This window comes from Arachis ipaensis, chromosome B6, assembly GCF_059453495.1.
Source record: "Arachis ipaensis isolate K30076 ecotype BB chromosome B6, ASM5945349v1, whole genome shotgun sequence".
Classification (NCBI taxonomy): Eukaryota; Viridiplantae; Streptophyta; class Magnoliopsida; order Fabales; family Fabaceae; genus Arachis; species Arachis ipaensis.
Genome location: NC_142441.1, coordinates 33,609,642 through 33,628,232, shown reverse-complemented (window position 1 = coordinate 33,628,232; position 18,591 = coordinate 33,609,642). Strand labels below are relative to the sequence as shown.

General features: G+C 33.6%; 1 non-coding gene across 1 annotated transcript; it reads right to left on the bottom strand.

The window, feature by feature from the left end:
• Window positions 1-18,040: 18,040 nt before the first annotated feature.
• Window positions 18,041-18,148, bottom strand: LOC148555091 (small nucleolar RNA R71). The gene has a single exon (XR_015887043.1). It is a non-coding gene; the product is annotated as a small nucleolar RNA R71 (small nucleolar RNA).
• Between the last annotated feature and the right edge of the window lie 443 nt (window positions 18,149-18,591).

Sequence of the window (18,591 nt, the reverse complement as noted above, 5' to 3'; positions counted from 1 at the left end):
TCCTTTTTTACGAATATCTGATAATATCATGATTTTAAATCAAATTTAGAAAAAATAGTAGCATTACTTAATCTTTTAATCAAGTCATTCTTGTTTGGAAGGGAATATCTTATCCATGTTAAGGTATTATTTGGAGGTTTGTAATTAATTACTAACATGGGAACTCCTATTTTTATATCTGAAGCCTTTATTACATAAAATTCTATACAATTTCAAAGAGACTTTGATGGTTTAATTAGCCTTTTATCTAAGTATTCTTGGATTTTTTCTTACAATATTCCAAAAATTCTTTATTCTTTTCAATAAATTTTGCCTTAATGGGATACCTTTTTATGAAAATTATTTTCGTATGATAATGATACTTCATAAAATTTTCTATAATGAAAACCTTTTGGATTTATAATACACTAATCTTTTTCAATCCATTTTTCTAACTCTTTTATTAGAGCTTGAATTTTCTGAGTTTTTAGTTGTTGCTCTATTCTTTTATATACAATCTCTTGATTTAGGAAATTAATTTGTTTCTTTTTTTTATTATATTAAGTTGAGAGATAACAGCCAATGTGTAAAACTCGGTTATTTAATAAATAATTAACTCATAAATTAAAATTTATTCTAGAAAATTAAAAATATGATTTTCATAGTTTAATATAATAGAGAAAATTAAAACGAAAATTTCGATACTAATTTTAAAGAATTTGGCCCAAGATTGGGCTAAACGGCCGAACCGGACCCAAACTGGGCCCGTGAGCCCAACTAACCCACTTAACTTAGTGAGCTTCAGCTCACTCTCTCTTCCTCATTCAGCAAAACACGCTGAATGCAGCCATGGGAGAAGAGAAGAAGAAGCAAACCCTCACCTAATCTTCAATCTTTGATAACTTTTGATCTGGAGTTCTGATCACCGCACCATTTGCAGCCACACAACCATGGCGTCGAGCTCTACAAATCCCACAACTTTATTTAGGAGGTAAGCCACGATTTCAGTTCAATCTTCTCAGCCCTTAAATTCAAATTTTTGGGTAAAAAGTGTTGAGATTTTGAGCTCTTTGATGTTATAGGATCCAAATAGCTTGAAGGAAAGGCTTAATCTTGCCTCTTTGATCCTTGGGTGTGGCAAGATTTCTCAACCCTAAGTTTAATGCTTGAGTTGTTGTGATTGGATATTGAGTTTATGTGTGTGGGTGCATATTATGTGTATTAGGCAATGTATGTATAAGTGGGTTGAAGCTTGTTGGTGATTTTGGAAGCTTGGAAGTGGATTTCAAGCTGGAAATTCTGTTGGTGAGGTGTTGAGTCCCGAAAGCTTGAGGAAAAAGTGAAATTGGAGGTGTTCTGGGTTGAGCGGGGAATCAGCCAAGGTATGGTTTCAGTTTTCTGTATCTAAAATATAATGTGGTTGTGAAAACTTAGGCTAGTAAACCCTAGGATAGGAATTGAATTTATGATGATGGTTGATTGGTTGAAATGGATAATATTGATTATGTGATTATTGGTTTTGGAGGGTGTAAATGATATTCTTGTTGTTGGTGCTTGTGAATTGTATATGATGATGATGATTGGTATGTTGATTTGAAGTTAAGATTGAGCTTGATACGGATATTTGATATTGTATATTGAATATTGTGGAATTCGAAGTATTGGGTTGGAATTTGATGAAAATGGGGAATTGGTAAGGTGATGAATGTGTATTGTATATTGTTGTACTTGAAATATTGAGTTTGAGATTGATTAAAGTGAATAAATTTAGTAGTTTGTAGATTGTCTGAGAAAGTTAGAATGTGGCTGAGGTTGAATTGATAAAGTGTTGGTTAAATTAAAAGAGGTTTGAGAAGAGTTTGTTTTGAAAGTTGAGGCTTATTGGTATTGGTTGAAAATTTTGGTAAGTTGAGAATTTAGTGAACTTTTGTGAAAAATGAATTTTTGATGAACTTTAACAGATCATATCTTGAGCTACCGTTTTCAAAATTTAATGCATTTTATATCAAATTGAAGATAATTTAACGAGCTTTAAATCAGTATAAATTTTGTAAAAATATGAACTTTTTAGAGAGAGATATGATCATTGGAAGTTTGGGTCTAAAATCTAAATTCTGTGAATGCTGCAGAATTTATTATTTCTGGTTTGTGCGCGCATGCACACCCTGTGGATTTTTGAACCTGTGCACACGCACAGCCTTGTGCGTATGCACACACAGGGATATGGCTACTGGGAGCGTTAGCACGCTCTGTGCGCGAACACAACCAACGAAGTCTTGCAAGCTGTGCGTGCGCACAGCCTTGTGCGCACGCACACGTTGGGAAGCATGTTCTGTTGAGGGCGTTCGCACGCCTTGTGCGAGTGAACAGAATTGAAAAATTTTACTCCTGTGCGTACGCACACTGCCCTGTTTTCTTATAAAAACCTTGTTTTTAAATGTTTCACCTTCCCGGCAAGCTTGTAATCTTCCGTGACCCTGTTTTTTAGCAAATATGACTTTTATGTTTATTAAAACCGAATTTCAAACTTCTAAGCCTCCATTTTTATTCGTTTAGTCCTAAATCCTTATAGTATGCCTAGTAATGAGAGGAAGCTAGGAAGGGTGGTAGCTTGAGGGTGAAGTAAGGAGAGAGTTAGTGATGAATTATAATTAATGATGATTGTATGAGTTGTTGAGGGTGATAATGGAAGTGCGGTGTATGCCGTGAGCCGAAGGGCTGTATTTAATAATGATTATTGGCTGGTTATGGATTATGTTATGAGCCAGATGGCTATGATAAATTGTGATTCATGGCTAGAAATGAAAGTATGAATGTGAATTATTGTTTTATCTTGAGCTCTCTTTCTCGAAAGTGCGACCCAGAGAAATGGTGGAAGGTGAGGATCCCCTTCCTTGTTCCTCCTGGTATTGTAAAATCGCCCCCAGCGAGATGGTGGGAGGTTAGGATCCCCTCCTTGGTTCCTTCTGGGCATATGAGAATGTACCTCCTGAGTAGATACAAGGGTTGTGGTTTCGCCCCACTTGCTCTAGGTTGGTTAGTACAGAGGCTCCCCGGGTTGATGCAAGGGTTGTGGTTTCGCTCACTTGCGCCGGGTTATGATGAGTGATGTATGAAAAGTGGAATTATATGATGTATAAGTGATGATATGTTCATAATGAATGATTATGAAACGTGATGAATGAATGTGAAAAGATTATCTGAGATACGAGTTTTCCTAGATGAAAGCAATGACTAGCCACCACGTGCTCCAAGTTGAGACTCGATACTCTGTTGATCCTATGTCGCAAGGGTGGCCGGACACTGTGAAAGTTCCGGATGAGCTCGCCCCCTTGGATAAACACTAGTGTGGGTGTTGTATGATTATGATTATGATTATGATTATGAATATGTTTATGATTGAGAATTACTCGAGTTGGGGATGCGCGACAGAGGGACCGTCCAATGGTTAGCTACCGGGACTTGTCGGGTTGGCTCTATAACCGACAGATGAGACTTATCAGCCACTAGGACAGGCATGTATCATATGTATCTTTATGTTTTGTTTGTATTGCCTAAGTGATTGCATAACTAAATGCTACTTGATTATCTACTATATTTGAATCCTATTTGTGATTTCTCTGTTTGTAATAACTGTGTTTGTTGCATTTGGTTCCGCTGGTGGTTGGGAGGTTTGGAGGAGTTGGAAAGGTGAGTTTTAGATAGCTCTGAAGACCCTTAGGTAGTTGCCTATTTTAATTTCATGGTTTAGTTATGTTTTAAGCTTTAATTATCTGTTGGAAGTTCTAGGATTGCCTTCGGCTTTCCCAGGACATTATATGTTAGATATGTGGGCACTGTTACCATGCTGAGTTTCTCACCCATACGGATTTTGTGGTTTTCAAATGTAGGACAGGCAACACCTCGCTAAAGCATGCTGGAAGCTTCTGATTTAGTGAAGATTCTCATCTCTCGGGGCTATATTTTGGTTATCTGTACCTATTTAGATACTTATTATCTCCACTTATTATATATATGCTGTATTAACTCCTCTTAGAGGTTATTTTGGAGAAATAGGTTTTGTAACTCTATACTTTGGGTTTTCTTTTGGGTTTTCCTATATATCTATATATGTATAACTATGTGCTCGGACCGGTTTATCTTCGCGAGCCGAGTCTTGAGTTTTGTTACATGTGTTTTGGAACTCTTGGTATATTAACTCCTTAGCTTATTCTATCTCGCTTCGTCTGCTTTAACGCTTCGTGAGCGTTATGCTTTTCAATTTAACGATTTTTGCTTTATCCCTTTCTTTAAAGGCTCCTAGTTATAAACCTTTTTCACTATATTATATATTAAATTTTTATTTTTAGAGGTCGTAGCGCCACGCCACCTCTATTTTACATCCTAGGTGTAAAGCTCTGTGTGGTAGGGTGTTACACAATGAGCTATAACTCAAATGGCATATTCTCTCCATACTCACCTAGAAGTCGCGGATTCAAGTCTCACTCCTAACTTTGAAAAAAAAAATTGAAAGATAGCAGCTTATTGTAATAAGTTAAGTTATCTTTCTTTGAGTTTTTGTATGAACTCAATTAGAATAGGTTGGTTTGGTATGTAATAAGTGGTTATCCTATCTTTATCTACCATAAAAGGATATAGTAAAAGAGTAAAGCTTAGTTTGGTAAAGCTTTTACTTTTTAAAAGTAGCTTATAAAAGCTCATTTTTAAAAGATGGCTTTTTAAAAATTGTAGCATTTATGTTTGATAAATCAAATTAAAAATAGCTTTCAATAAATACAAGTAACAACAATTACGTTTGGTAAAATAGCTTTTAAAATTTAAAAATATTATAATAGACATAAATGCAAGCATTAAATTTGAAAATTAGTTAACATATGAGGTATATGAGGTTATATTAAACACAAAATGAAGAGCTTGAGCTTTTAAAAAACACAAGTACCTCTTCGAAAAGTTTTACCAAACCAAGCCTAAAGGGATTACCTAGTATAACTTGTTGAGATATTCTTTTGGCTAGAAAAAAGATAGTTGAGAAGCATACTTTGTCTTTACAAACCTTTGCGCTAGAAATATTGTAATTTATAATCATTTTATCATTTTTCACTTTGACAATAGTTTCAATTTTTTTTTATAATATTTGGTAGGTATCAATCTTTCTTGTTTACAGTTTACATTTACTCCTAAAAATCTACCATGGCTATAAACTTAAACTTTACTCTTTCGACTATTATTACTATATGAATATACCACTTTTGATTGACTAGTAATGTTAGTTCATTAATATAGTTTTGGAGAGTTATGACTTCCTCTTCTTCTATTAATTCTAATCGTTCCTTTCCTTTTTGTAAATTTATTATATTTTTTCCTTCTAATTTTGGTATTCTGTAGTCAAAAGAAATATCCCGCTGCTTTAATTTAGAGATTTCAAGTTTTAACATTTTTATTTCTTTCTGCAGATGCTTTAAAGAGATTTCTTCCTTAAGAATTCTAAACCTGTTGTATATCTCTTTAATCTCTATTAGCCTTTTCTTTTCTTTAACTTGTTCTTTTTTTCTAACCAAATCATTTAATTGGAATATAAATTCATCTTTTAAAAGAGAATTTTTTTTAATTTATTTATTATAAATATTAAAGTACTTGTTTGTTCTCTGATTAATGTATTAACTGCTTTTCTTAAGTTTTATAATTATATTTAAAGATTTTACACAACTATCATAATTACATATTTCTGATCCTAAATAAGAGTTTTCTTCTAATTCTAAAAAACTTGAAGAAGAGGTTATATTTAGTTGTTGTATAAAATTTTCCAAATCATCGGAAGAGTATTCTTTTTCTGATTCTACTTCTGATTCACAATTAATATAGTGGCTAAATCTTACCTTACCTCCTCATTACTAATTTTGTTTATTTTTCTTTTATTTTGTAGTTGTTAGCGTAATGATCTAATTTCTTTTATTTCTAACAAACTATTTGTTTTTTATCACTTTTTCTTTTATTGTTCTATTTTTATTTTTTCCTATAGTTTTTCTTTGGTCTGTTTCCCATTGTATATGATTTTTTAGATTGGTACCTATTTTTATATTTTTGTATATTTCTTTTCTTAATGATTCTATTTTAGTTGCTAGGTACTTTTTCGGTGAAAATAGCATATTGTTGACAAAAGTATTTTAATTTTCACTTACTACTAATATTATCTCTTCTTATTTTTTTGTAGTAGTGTCAATACATATTTTTACTCCAGTTTGTACTACTGTATTATATATTTGACCAAAGGTTAGTTCCTTATATGGTATTTGTGTACCAAATAGGGATTGTAGTTTTTTGTAAAACTTTTCTGCAAAAAAATTGGATAAAGCTGCTATAAATCATTCTTTTCAAAAAGGGGTTGATGCATCATCTCTCATCATTACTTTAGAGATGAAGACATCTTTATACCATATGTAGTCAGACATGGTAGGACATCTTAAATTCATTAGTTGAGTTCTTATTGTAAACCCCGCAAAATTAATAAATAATTAGTCAATAAATTAATTGTTATCCAAAGAAATTAAGAAATTAAATTTTATAGTTTAAAGAAGTAGAAATAATTAAAGGTTTAATTACTCTGTTGGTCCCTATAGTTTCGCAAAATTTTCAATTAGGTCCTTATACTTTTTTCCTTTTAATTGGGTCTCTGCACCAATTTTTTTTTTCAATTAGGTCCCTCTTGGTAGTAATTGGCTTCATTGTATAGGACCCAACTAAAAAAAAAAATTGGTGCAGGGACTCAAATAAAAGGAAAAAAGTGTAGGGACTCAATTCAAAAAAAAATTTGGTGCAGGGACTCAATTAAAAGGAAAAAAGTATAGGGACCTAATTGAAAATTTTGCAAAACTATAGGGACCAACAGAGTAATTAAACTATAATTAAAATATGAATTTCAACACCAATTTTAAAGATTTTGGCCCAAAATTGGGCCAAACAAACCGAACCGAGCCTATATTGAGCTCAAGGCCCAACCTAATTACCCAATACTAAGAGCTTCAGCTCTTTCTTCTCCTTTCCCAAATGAAACATGCTAAAACTTGCATGGGGAGAAGCGAAGAACATTCAAACCCTTGCTTCAATATTCATTCCACCATAACTTTCAATCCGGAGTTCTGATCGCTATACCGTTTGCGACCACGCGACTATCACGTCAGCTCTACAAAGCCCACAAACCAATTCAGTAAAGATATCGCAACTTTATCCTCAGTCTCTCTTTCTCCCAATTTCAAAATTTGGATAATTGGATATTGAGATTTGTGATGTTTTAGTTTTTTAGGATCAAACTAGCTTGAGAAAATTATTGTGTTTTGTTCCATTGACGCTTGAGGAAGGTAAGAACTCTTAAACTCTTTTGTGGATTATTGAATTAGTAAGCTTTGATATTGATTGTAACACCCTAATTAGCCTAAGCTTTACCTCGCGTTGTAAAGCAAAGGTTAATCAAGGATTACGACAGTTCTAAGCTCATACATATAATATATATAGAAAGAATAGTATAATCTAGAAGCCCGATGAAGGATGCAGCTCAAAAACAGGATTTTAAAAATGCAAAACGTGCTAACGAAGCTACTGACTTAAGGCACAAGAAACAGGTATAAAATAACAAAATATCATAGTATAATAGTATATTATCATAAGACTCTAGCGACAGCTCACAGAGTTTAAGCCGGCTAGCCATATACAAACCATACATGAAACTAGACAGTATAAACAGCTTATACAAGTTTTGTTCTCTCAAATTCAAGCCTCTAGACAAAGCAAAATACAAAGATGAGAGACATATACAAAAGAGATAAAAAGACTTCAAAACAGATAGATAACATCCGCTCCTATCACCATCAAAGCAACTCACCGAGGTGGGTTACGACCTGCATTTGAAAAATACAACAGAAATATGGTATGAGAATCGGAGGTTCTCAGTATGGTAACAGTGCCCAGTGATGTAAGATATAAGACCCCAGGACGCCAAAGGCAATCCTAGACTTCATATCCATCACAAGATTCAATCTTAAGGCATATTAAAACAAATAAGTATCATATGTAAACTTTCACATAAATAAATAGGGCATTCTATCTTAGGGGATTTCTATTCTAACTAAACACCGCTGTCCCACATCCTTCACCAACCTATCCTCCATGTGATCCCATCACCACCGCCTTCCGAACCTCCTCAATCCCAGTAGAAAACACAATTTTATACAATGCAAGTAAAACATAAGTAGAAGCATAATAGGCAATTAATTCAAATAGCACTTAGACATGTTATACAAATAGGCAAGCAATTTCAAGTTGGCAAAGCATGCAAACAGATAGAAAATGCACATGATGAATGACTGTCCTATTGGCTGTGATATCATATTGTCGGTTCAACTGCCAACCTGACACATCTCCATGGAGACGTCGCCCTTCGGAATCATCATATGGGAACCCCCGAGATATAGTGCTCGGATCACTGTCCAGGATTTTGCGCCTGCACGCTCCATTGATCCGAAGGGATGCGAACGGGATACTCTTGCCAACGACCTCGCATCTCAACGCAAGCGGGACGAACCACTGCCCTTACGCTGCCGCCGCTACCTCGACAGGCGGGATCCAACCGCCATCCCTACCGGGCGCATAGTGTCTCATAATCTCAATATACAAATGATACATGAGTGATTTTCAGAAAATATTTTTCAGTATGCCATGGATCCATCATCTCGTTCCGAGTCCTCGACTCATCTCAACCACTTTCAATCCAACATCTCCATTCCTCGTTCTCATTCCACCAAGCCCATCCTCAGTACAGCCGAAACCTATGCCTCCATTTTTTAACTTTTTATCAAATTACCAAGTTAAAATCACCTAGGAGCTTCTCTACGTTTTGATATCCAAAAACGAGCCAAAAGTCTTAAATAGGTGTCACAGAAGTTTACAAGCCTAATTCTCTGTCTCTAGACTCAAAACGTAAGTATCCTATAGATTCAAACCCAATTGAAATAGTTTAGTTGAATAAAATAAAAAAAGAAAACCATTTCTCTTGCAAAAACTGATTTTAAGTTTGAAATCTCTGCACCAACCAGCAAGCTACCCTGTTCTTAGAAAATCCACCAAAAATCATATTTTCATTTGATGTATTTGAAATTTTTCAGAAATAAACTAGACTCATTGAGCTTTAAATCAGTCAAAGTCTCGTAGAAAAATCTTTTTTTCTGGAGAGAGTTATACTACTTACAAGTTTACTTTAAAAAACTAGTTTTGCTGTCAAAATAACTAAGAGCTCTATTTTTAAAACGAGCACAACTCCTTTTAAAAAATTTATAATAGTCTAAAATTTTGATACAAACAAGAAATAGTCAAAGTCTCAATGTCATTTTGGTCCCACTCAAAAATATGGTCAGGATTGGGAGATATAGGCTTGAAAAGTTGCTGATTTCATTATGTAGCAGCAGAAAATTAATTTTAAAGTAACAAACTTCAAAAATTTATATCTCCTAATCCAACCGTTAAGCTTAACCAAATTTTCTAGGATTTTTCTACACATCATAAAGATTCGAGAAAAATTAATCCCATTCAATTGTGATGGTTAGATCGTTCCCAGAAAACGTCCGAAGCTGCTGCCAGAAAATAGATTACGGAGAATTTTGCCAAACCTCAACTTTCAAAATATTTCAACCAAAATCAGACCAACAAAACCATACCAACTCCAATTTACCTCATAACTCACCCTTTGTGTCACAAACTACCATTAATACCAAATTTTTCATTCACCCTTCAATATCCTCAACCTCAAATATCAAATATATAATACTCTAATCATTCCTCCACCAACCACATTCATCAATTTCAATTATCAAATACATAACAATACATTCATTTTTTTAAATCAACACATTAATCAAATTTTATTCCACCATTTTCAACAATCATCATAATCAATTTCAATATCAATCCTCAATACCATACTATCAACATCAACATTTCAATTCATCAACAACCCAAATCATCAAATCATCATACATCATCATACAACAATTCCAACAACCAATTTAATTCAATCCAAACCTATGGGTCACTAGCCTAAGTGTCCATAAATATTATATATTACATAGAAGAAACCAAAACCATACCTTGGCCGATTCCCTATATGAACTAAAACTCAAAATTGAGCACCAAATGAGCTTCCAACCACAAGCAAGCCACCAATGTAACTCCGACAAGCACCAACAAGCTCCAAACTCACAATAATCAAACTACATATGTATAAACCATCACAAATCAACCTAGGATTCCATTTAAACATAATATCACAAAGATTTAATGTCGCTTACCTTTCTCAACAGATTTAATAGCCAAAATCCAATGCTAAGCAAGGACTAGAGCAAACCTAAACATCCAAAATCATAAAAACTCATTGAACCCAAAGCCCTAAAAATCCAAAATTTTGGAGAGAAGAACTGAGAGGATTTCGAGCTTGCCATACCAGTTTCTTATATGGGTTTTGTAGAGCTCTTCACAAAGAACACATAGCCGTTGATGGCACGCAAATCGGAGCACCGTAGCTCGAGATATCGCAAGTTGAAGTGAGGAGTGAATAGTGTCAATAGGGTTTTTTTTTCTTCTTCCCCCTCTCTTCTCAATTCTGTTGTGTGTGTGTGTTTAATGATGAATGGGTTCATTAATGAGCCCTTATATATGTTGGACTTGGGCCCAACTTGGGCCTGGTTCAACCCGTTAGCATTTTTAGCCCGTTTGGCCCAACTTCGGGCCAAACCTTTAAAATTAATGCCCGATTTTTTATTTCTAATGTTTTTCTAAGGTTTTTGGCTGTTTCCACTCTTTCTTGTGCGGTACCGGACAGACTTGAATCGGTTCAACCAGTTCAACTGCCGGTTTGCGGTTTTCACGATTTTTCGCAGAAAATACATTTTCTGACTCAGAAAGAACCACTGAGTCCAAAAATCGCATTTAAATCCTCAAATTCTCACTCTAACTTTTCGAAACGTAACGTGAGATATATAATCGCTTAATTAACCGGTTGATTAGTTGCAGTTCTTAAATTGATTATAGTAATATAATTTAAAAATAGATTGAATTATGTTGATATGAAGTCCTATTGGTGGTTGAACTTGTGGATTTGGAACCTTGGAAGCTGGGAACCAGTTTTGGTGTGATTTTGGTGAAGTGAAAGCTTGAGAAAATGATGAATTTGAGGTGTCATTGGCTTAGGGAGGAATCAGCCAAAATATGATTTTGGTTTCTCGTAGATAATATATAATGTTACGTGAAAACTTAGGCTAGTTGACCATAGGATAAGTTGAACTAAGTGAAATTGTAAGGTTTAACAAGCTTTGTTGAAACATTGTGTTGTGATAAGAATGAGTAGATTATTGACAATTTTTTTATGGTTGATAATAATAGTAAATTGTGATGATGAAATTGATGAATAATGGTTGTAATTTAATCGAAGGTTTTGAGTGCGTTGATGAGGTTTGTATGTACTAAAATCATTGATTGTTGATGAGGTTTGATAATGATTATGAGTAATGATAATAATAGATTGATGATTTATGAATAATGTGGTATAATTAGGAATTCTTTGGGTGGAAATTGACGGAATTGGATAGTGGTATGTTGAAAAAGTGGTGAAAGGGGTATGGAATTATTTTGGATGAAATTTGGTGTTATTTTTAGGAGTAAAATAATGGTTTGAAACTAAGATTTTGGAAAGAATGGGATTTTTGTGTTTTGTTAAAAAATGAATTTTTGACCAACTTGTCTTAGAATGTACCCATCTTGTTTTCTTCATCCATGTTTATATTTTAACATATTATCTTTGATGTTTTCATGATGGGTTGGCAAAAGGAAAAGACTTTGTCATCCTTGTTGATTTGCTAAGAGGCTATTAAGGACGACCTAGAGGGTGAGAGTCAGGATATAGATACAAATGCGGTGAATGCACGTGATGGATAGCTTGATTGGTAAAACTTTTGACTCTTGATCATAGTGAGCACATAATGAATTGTGTGACATTCAAGTGGGGGGGGGGGAGCTTAAAGCGACAGTTTGATTATAAAAACATTTTTTTCAAATACTTTCATATTTCAATTTTGTTATTACTATATCTTTTAGATTTTTTGTTAGCTATTTTGTTACCTTGAGTTTTTTTTAGTTTATTTTGCATCTTGTTTTAGTTTGTATATAATTTAGAGTCTTATTTTAGTTTTAATATACTCTTTTTATTTAATACAGTTTGTAAATACATATTTTTATTTTTAGTCATTATTGGATAAATAGGAAGAATAAGACCTAGGTTTTTATGTCTATGCATGTGTTGAATTGAGAATGGTAGAAAATAGGGAAGAAACTTAAAATTTTATTTATTCATCCAACCAGAAAAAAATTAACATTTAGGATACTTGGTTAGAATAATAAGTTTTTAAGAAAATTTTTTTAGGGCATCCCATTAATTTGAGTTAAAGTTTTTCATTGAACTTGCTTGAATAAGGATTGTGGAACATAGATTAGAGTTAGAACACACAACCAAGTAAAATTTGAGCCTTTAATGTGTGGTTGCATTATTTTAACCAATATTTTATTCTTGTGTGTGTTATTCTCTCTATAATTACAATTTTTGACTTGTTTTATTCTTGATGTCCAATATTTGTGTATGTATGAATTTATATATTGAGGTTATTATTTCATATGAGCTCACTTACCCAAATAGTCTTACCTTTTTATCTATCATTGTCAGCTAATTTTGAGCTTAATTGATCATCTTTATTCTTAACTTTAGTACAATACTACTCTAAAATAAAAATAATAAATGTCCCTGTTTAATTTTTGATTAGTTTAAACTAGTGGCGATTGCATCATGTGATCATGTAAGGAGGGAGAATTTGAAAATATTGGTAAAAGAAAAAAATCTGTTGGGTTTATTAAAAATTTTAAAAATTGGGTGCATATTCATGCATTAAGTACTTGAACCATCTATATTTATCTTTTGAAAGAAAAAATAAGAGAAAAAAATAGAAGAAAAAAAAAAGAAAAAATATATAATGTATATATTAAAAAAAAGAAACCTAAATAGGGATAAATATTACCCAAATGAAAATTTTAGAAATAGATACATATGTGATGTAAATTGAAAAAAAATGCATAGGTGTGTAAAAAGTGAATCATGAGTAACTAGGTTCATGAATTAAGATTAGGTAGGTTGTTGTAGGTCAAGTGGAAATTTAAGCTAATCAAATATTCAAATTTTTAGTCCACTTAACTAAATACATCCTCATATTTACCCTAGCCTCATTTCAACCCTCTAAAGTTCTCATGATATTTATATGCATACAATGAATATTTGTTTATTGTATGAAGAAGAACAAATTGTAGAGAGTAATGTTAGAAGAGAATGGAGTGAATCAACCCAATATATTAGAACGATTAGAGAGTAAACACATTTGGTGAGGGTTTGATTGCTTAATTCTATGTTTTACTTATTATGAGATTTTATCTTGCAAATTTATTATATTTTTAGAACTCAAATTGATTGATAGGATTGAATTGATTGCCATATAGCTTTTGACCTCTTTGCCTTATATATATTCTTGAACATTGATGAGCATTAGGTAGCTTACATTTAATAAGTGTTGACATCCCTTAATCTTGTCTTTCTTAATGTTTAGCATGGGGATATGCTTTTGTCTAAGTGTAGAAAAATTGATAAATTCATATTTTATGATGATTTTTAGATTGGAAAGAGTAGAATTTATCAACTTAACTTGCACTTATTCCTTAAAAATAGATGCTTTTATGAATTTTCTCCTAATTGTGCTAACATGATTGAAACATGATTTTTTCCTAAACCCTAGATCTTTAAAATTGTCAAATTAATTTTACTTTTATTCCATTTGATGCCTTAATATATTTTTCCAAGTTGTTTAAGGTTTAGGAAACAAGAATGACTTGGGAAGATGGGTGAAAAGCATGCAAAAGCGGAGATTTTGCGAAGAAACGAAGGAGGAAGAAATCCAGTGACGTGCGCACGCACACACAAGTCTAGTTGCATGCCTCACTTAAAATAGCATGTGACTCACAATTTCTAGCCCATTTAAGGCTCAATCTAACTCATTTCTGGATCATTTGAAGCAAGCATTGAGGAAGAATACACTAAGTAGTCTTATGTTTAGTTTTTAGTATGTTTTAATAAATTCTAGAGAGAGAATTGTTAGGGTTTTTAGTTTAATTCTCTTTTGTTTTAATTTTTTCTTGTTTTAGTTTAGTTTTATTTACATTTTATTGTTCTACTATCTTAGTTTACTAGGATTCTCTTATTAGTTTCTTGTTTATGTTATTTTAGTTTATGAACTTTTGTTGAATTCTCATTTTTCTTTAATACAATTTGATGTTTTTATGTTTTATTCATGCTTAATTGAGTTGATGTTATTACATTCTTGAATTGAGTAGCTGTACGTAGTTTTTACTATTTCTTGCTATTTAGGAAGTTTTATGTTTATACCTACCAAGTGTTCGATAAAATGTCTTAATTATAGAGTAGATTTTGCATTCTTGGCTTGGGTTTGAAAAATCGGGTACCTTGAGTCATTGATGTCCAAGTTGATTGATAATTTAGAGATATTAATTGATCTTGTTTCTACTAACGCTAATTTTTTGCTAATTCAATTAGTAAGTTGTTTAGGACTTATGGATTAGGATTAATTAAGCCTAAATGACTTTTCTCAACTTATAGAGGTTGACGAATTGGATTTTCTCTTTGTAATTATCATATTATAGTTAGTGACAAGGGTAGTGATCTTAAACCCTCAACCCTTGTCAAAATCTTTCTAGCACTTGAATTTACTTTTTTTCTTCTAGTCAATTACCTTAATTACTCTTAGTTTAGTTTCTCTTGATGTTTAGTTATTAATTTCTCTTTAATTTCTAGTCAATTTATATTTTCGTTTATGACTATCAAACTCTCGATATCTCATAGCCAATAATTGAGCATTCGATTGTGATTCCTAGGGAGAACGGCTTGAGATTAAACTCCCAGTTATTATTTTGAATTGTGACATTTTAAACTAAATTTTAAAAATTTTTGAATTTTAGTTTAGAGCTACAAAAAAAACTTGGGCTTTAAATTTGTGAATTTTCTAAATCGATGTTTAGCGTTCGTCAATATGCTAGACCTTTGTCATCTTCTCAACATTAAAATGTATGAGATCTCACAAAATAAGCCCAATTGGCTTTCTTTCTTTCAATAAGTAGCATATAAAAGCACACCATCATTGGAATACAAAGTAGTATGACTTGTCTTCCTAGACTTGAGTACCCAAGAAATAAGATAATAAAGAAATCTATATTGGGACACCATGTTAGTGATAGTTGGCCTATTCGATGAACCGTTTCTAAAGGATTAGTTAAGTCAACTCTTGCTAACAATTTATGTTCATTATAATCTTTCCATTCTTGAGGTTTTGCAAACCCATAAAATTATAATTTTATTTATAGGTAAGTCTACCAACTTAGCAAATTCATCCAAAGTGAGCTTAATTTCCTTATTTCTAATATTTTCTAGCAAGATATTATCTTCTAGTCTTAGTGTAGCATAAAACCATTTAACCAAGTCTTTACAAAAGAAGTTCATATTGAATGCATGATGGGGAAAAATCGTTAGTAAAGAATTTCACAAAAGTGGTCGCGTTGCAAGTATAGATTTAAACCGACAATTAAACCTCAATCAAATTTAATTTGTTTGTCACTTAAGCAAACCCAATAAAAATCAACCGAAGTATTTAAACCTTGGGTCGTTGATAAACCATTATTTTATGGTTTATCTTGTGTTTAATTGAGTGGTTTCATCAAGCCTTTACTTACTTATTCATACGAATTGCATGATTTTATAATCCCTTCCTAGTATTGTTTTATGATTGAAAACTTGCTTCCTAAAGATCTTTTACTAAGTATATTTTAATTCTCCTTTATACCATTCGATGTCGTGATCCGTGTGTTAAGTGTTTCAGGTTTCATAGGACAGGAATGACTTAGAGAATGGAGAGGAAGCTTGCAAAAATGGAAGGAACACAAGAAACTAAGGAGATAACCAGCGAACACCGACGCGCGCGCATGGCTCACGCAAGCGCGTAGAATAGAGAAAATTGCAGCGACGTGTGCGCGTGCCTGACGCGTATGCGTGGATTGGAGTCTGCACAAATGACGCGAATGCATAGACGATGCGCTCGCGTGACAAGGAAAATCGATGAATGACGCGAATGCGTGGACGACGCGTATGCGTGACCTGCGCGATCTGTAGAATTAACAGAAAACGCTGGGGGAGATTTCGGGCCGCGTTTTGACCCAGTTTTCAGCCCAGAAACACAGAATAAAGCCAGGGAACATGCAGAGACTCAACACGCAACTTGACACAACTTCACATATTCTCATTAGGATAGTTTTAGGTTTTTAGATCTGAATTTAGAGAGGATTACTTCCCCTCTAGGTTCTCTTTACTTTCATAGTTTATTGCTTTTTCTCTTGGATATTAAAGAGTCATTACCTCCGTTGAAGATACTATTCTAGTTTGTTTCCTTACTTACTCTTTTATTCTTAACTCTTGTTTAAAGTAGTAATTGGATTATTTTCATGAATTGTTAGTGCAAAGGATTACTTTTATTTTTAATTATTTTTGAATCCCTATTTTATTTAATTTATCATGTCTTCTTCTATTATTTTTATGAGCATTTTATTCATGTCAATGGAGTAGACTCCATACTTGATATGGGGGTTGATTAAAAGGAGACACTTGAGTTGGAAGGCTTAAGTGCTGTTTAAACTGGAAATTGTTGGCTAGTTTTGTATTTACTAACGCTAGACCTTCCCAAGGGAGAGGACTAGGATTTGCGAATAAAAGTTAGCTCAATAACTTGACTTTCCTTTATTTAGTAAGGGTTAACTAAGTGAAAACAACAACCTTTTTAATACTACACTTAAGAGATCCAAACAAGGATAGAACTTCCAATTAATCATTCCCCCAGTCAAGGCTTTTTATTTAGAATATTAATAATCATTCTTAGTTTTTGTTGCTTTAATTTACAATTATTTAATTGCTCATTATTCAACTCTCAAACTCTCGTGGAAATTCCTAATTAATAAAATAGCATACTTTCTCGCAACTCGTTGGGAGACGACCGGGGACTCATACTCCCAGTATTTTTCTATTCTAAATTTTTTTGTGACACCCTTTTTAAATTGGTGAAGCAAATTTTAGCTGGTTAAGAACTATACTTGCAACGCTATTCTCTTATTCAAAAAATCTCTTAATTGGCCTAACTTCTGCCACGCACCAGTTTTTGGCGCTATTGCCGGGGAGTTACAATTGTGTGCTAAATTATTAATTAGTGTACATATTTTTATTTTATTTGCATATTTTATTTTTATTTTATTACCATGAGCTATATGTTTCTTTCATTTAATGACGCGTTCACTGCCTGATCCGAGCTTAGCCGCATTTGATCCTGAAATTGAAAGAACTATTTCACGTATTAGGCGAGCTCGACGTCGGTTAGCCTCTGAGGGTGGTGAAGTGATTGTTATTGATTCACCAGTCTCATCTGAGGGCGAATCTGAACCGCCATCTGAGAACGAAACAAGCTCCTTTACTACTAATTCAGTTGATTCACGTGCAGATAACATGGCAGCACCTAGGAGGATTACTCTCCAGGAAGCTGGAGCCCCATATTTTACACTGCAACCGTATCAAGTGCATCATCCAACTCTGGCTGCAGATTTTGAGCTGAAGACTGCATTAATCAACTTGATGCCCAAGTTTCATGGCTTACCTGCTCAAGAGCCTATTAAGAACCTAAGGGATTTCCAGACAGCCTGTTCTACTGTTAGGCATCATGGTGCGAATAAAACTTCTATTCTGTTAACTGCCTTCCCATTTTCTCTTGAGGGAAAGGCAAGGAAGTGGTACTACTCCCAACCTGAAGCGACTGTTACTAACTAGGATACGCTCAGGAGAGAATTTCTGGAAAAATACTTTCCAGCTGAAGTTACAGACAGACTAAGGAAAGAGATCTCATGCATTGTTCAAGGTGAATCAGAAACTCTCTATGAATACTGGGAGCATTTTAAGAACCTTCTGGACGCATGCCCCCATCACATGATTGATAGACTAGTGTTGATCAGCTACTTCACTCAAGGCATGAAGCCTCAGGATAAAACTACATTAGATGGTGCTAGTAATGTTTTTTTGAAAAAGTACAAGACCGCAGATGAAGCATGGCAACTGATCAGCGACTTAGCTGAGTCTACTAGGAATCACAAGCACAGGAGCACCCACTCAAAGGCCGTTGCAGAAGTTTCCTCCAGCACTGAAACTTCTGCTCTTACACAGAGTATATGTAAAATGACCAATCTACTAAAGCAAATGCATCTGAACCAACAACAACAAGTTCAGCCTGCCACACCACAACAAAGCCAACAGCTAGTCCCACAAAGAGTATGCGAAATCTGTGCTGACTATAGTCATTATACTGATGAATGCCCGCAGCTCCAACAAGAAGATAACACTGTGGCAGCTACTCATAACTTCTATGACCGCCCGAATCA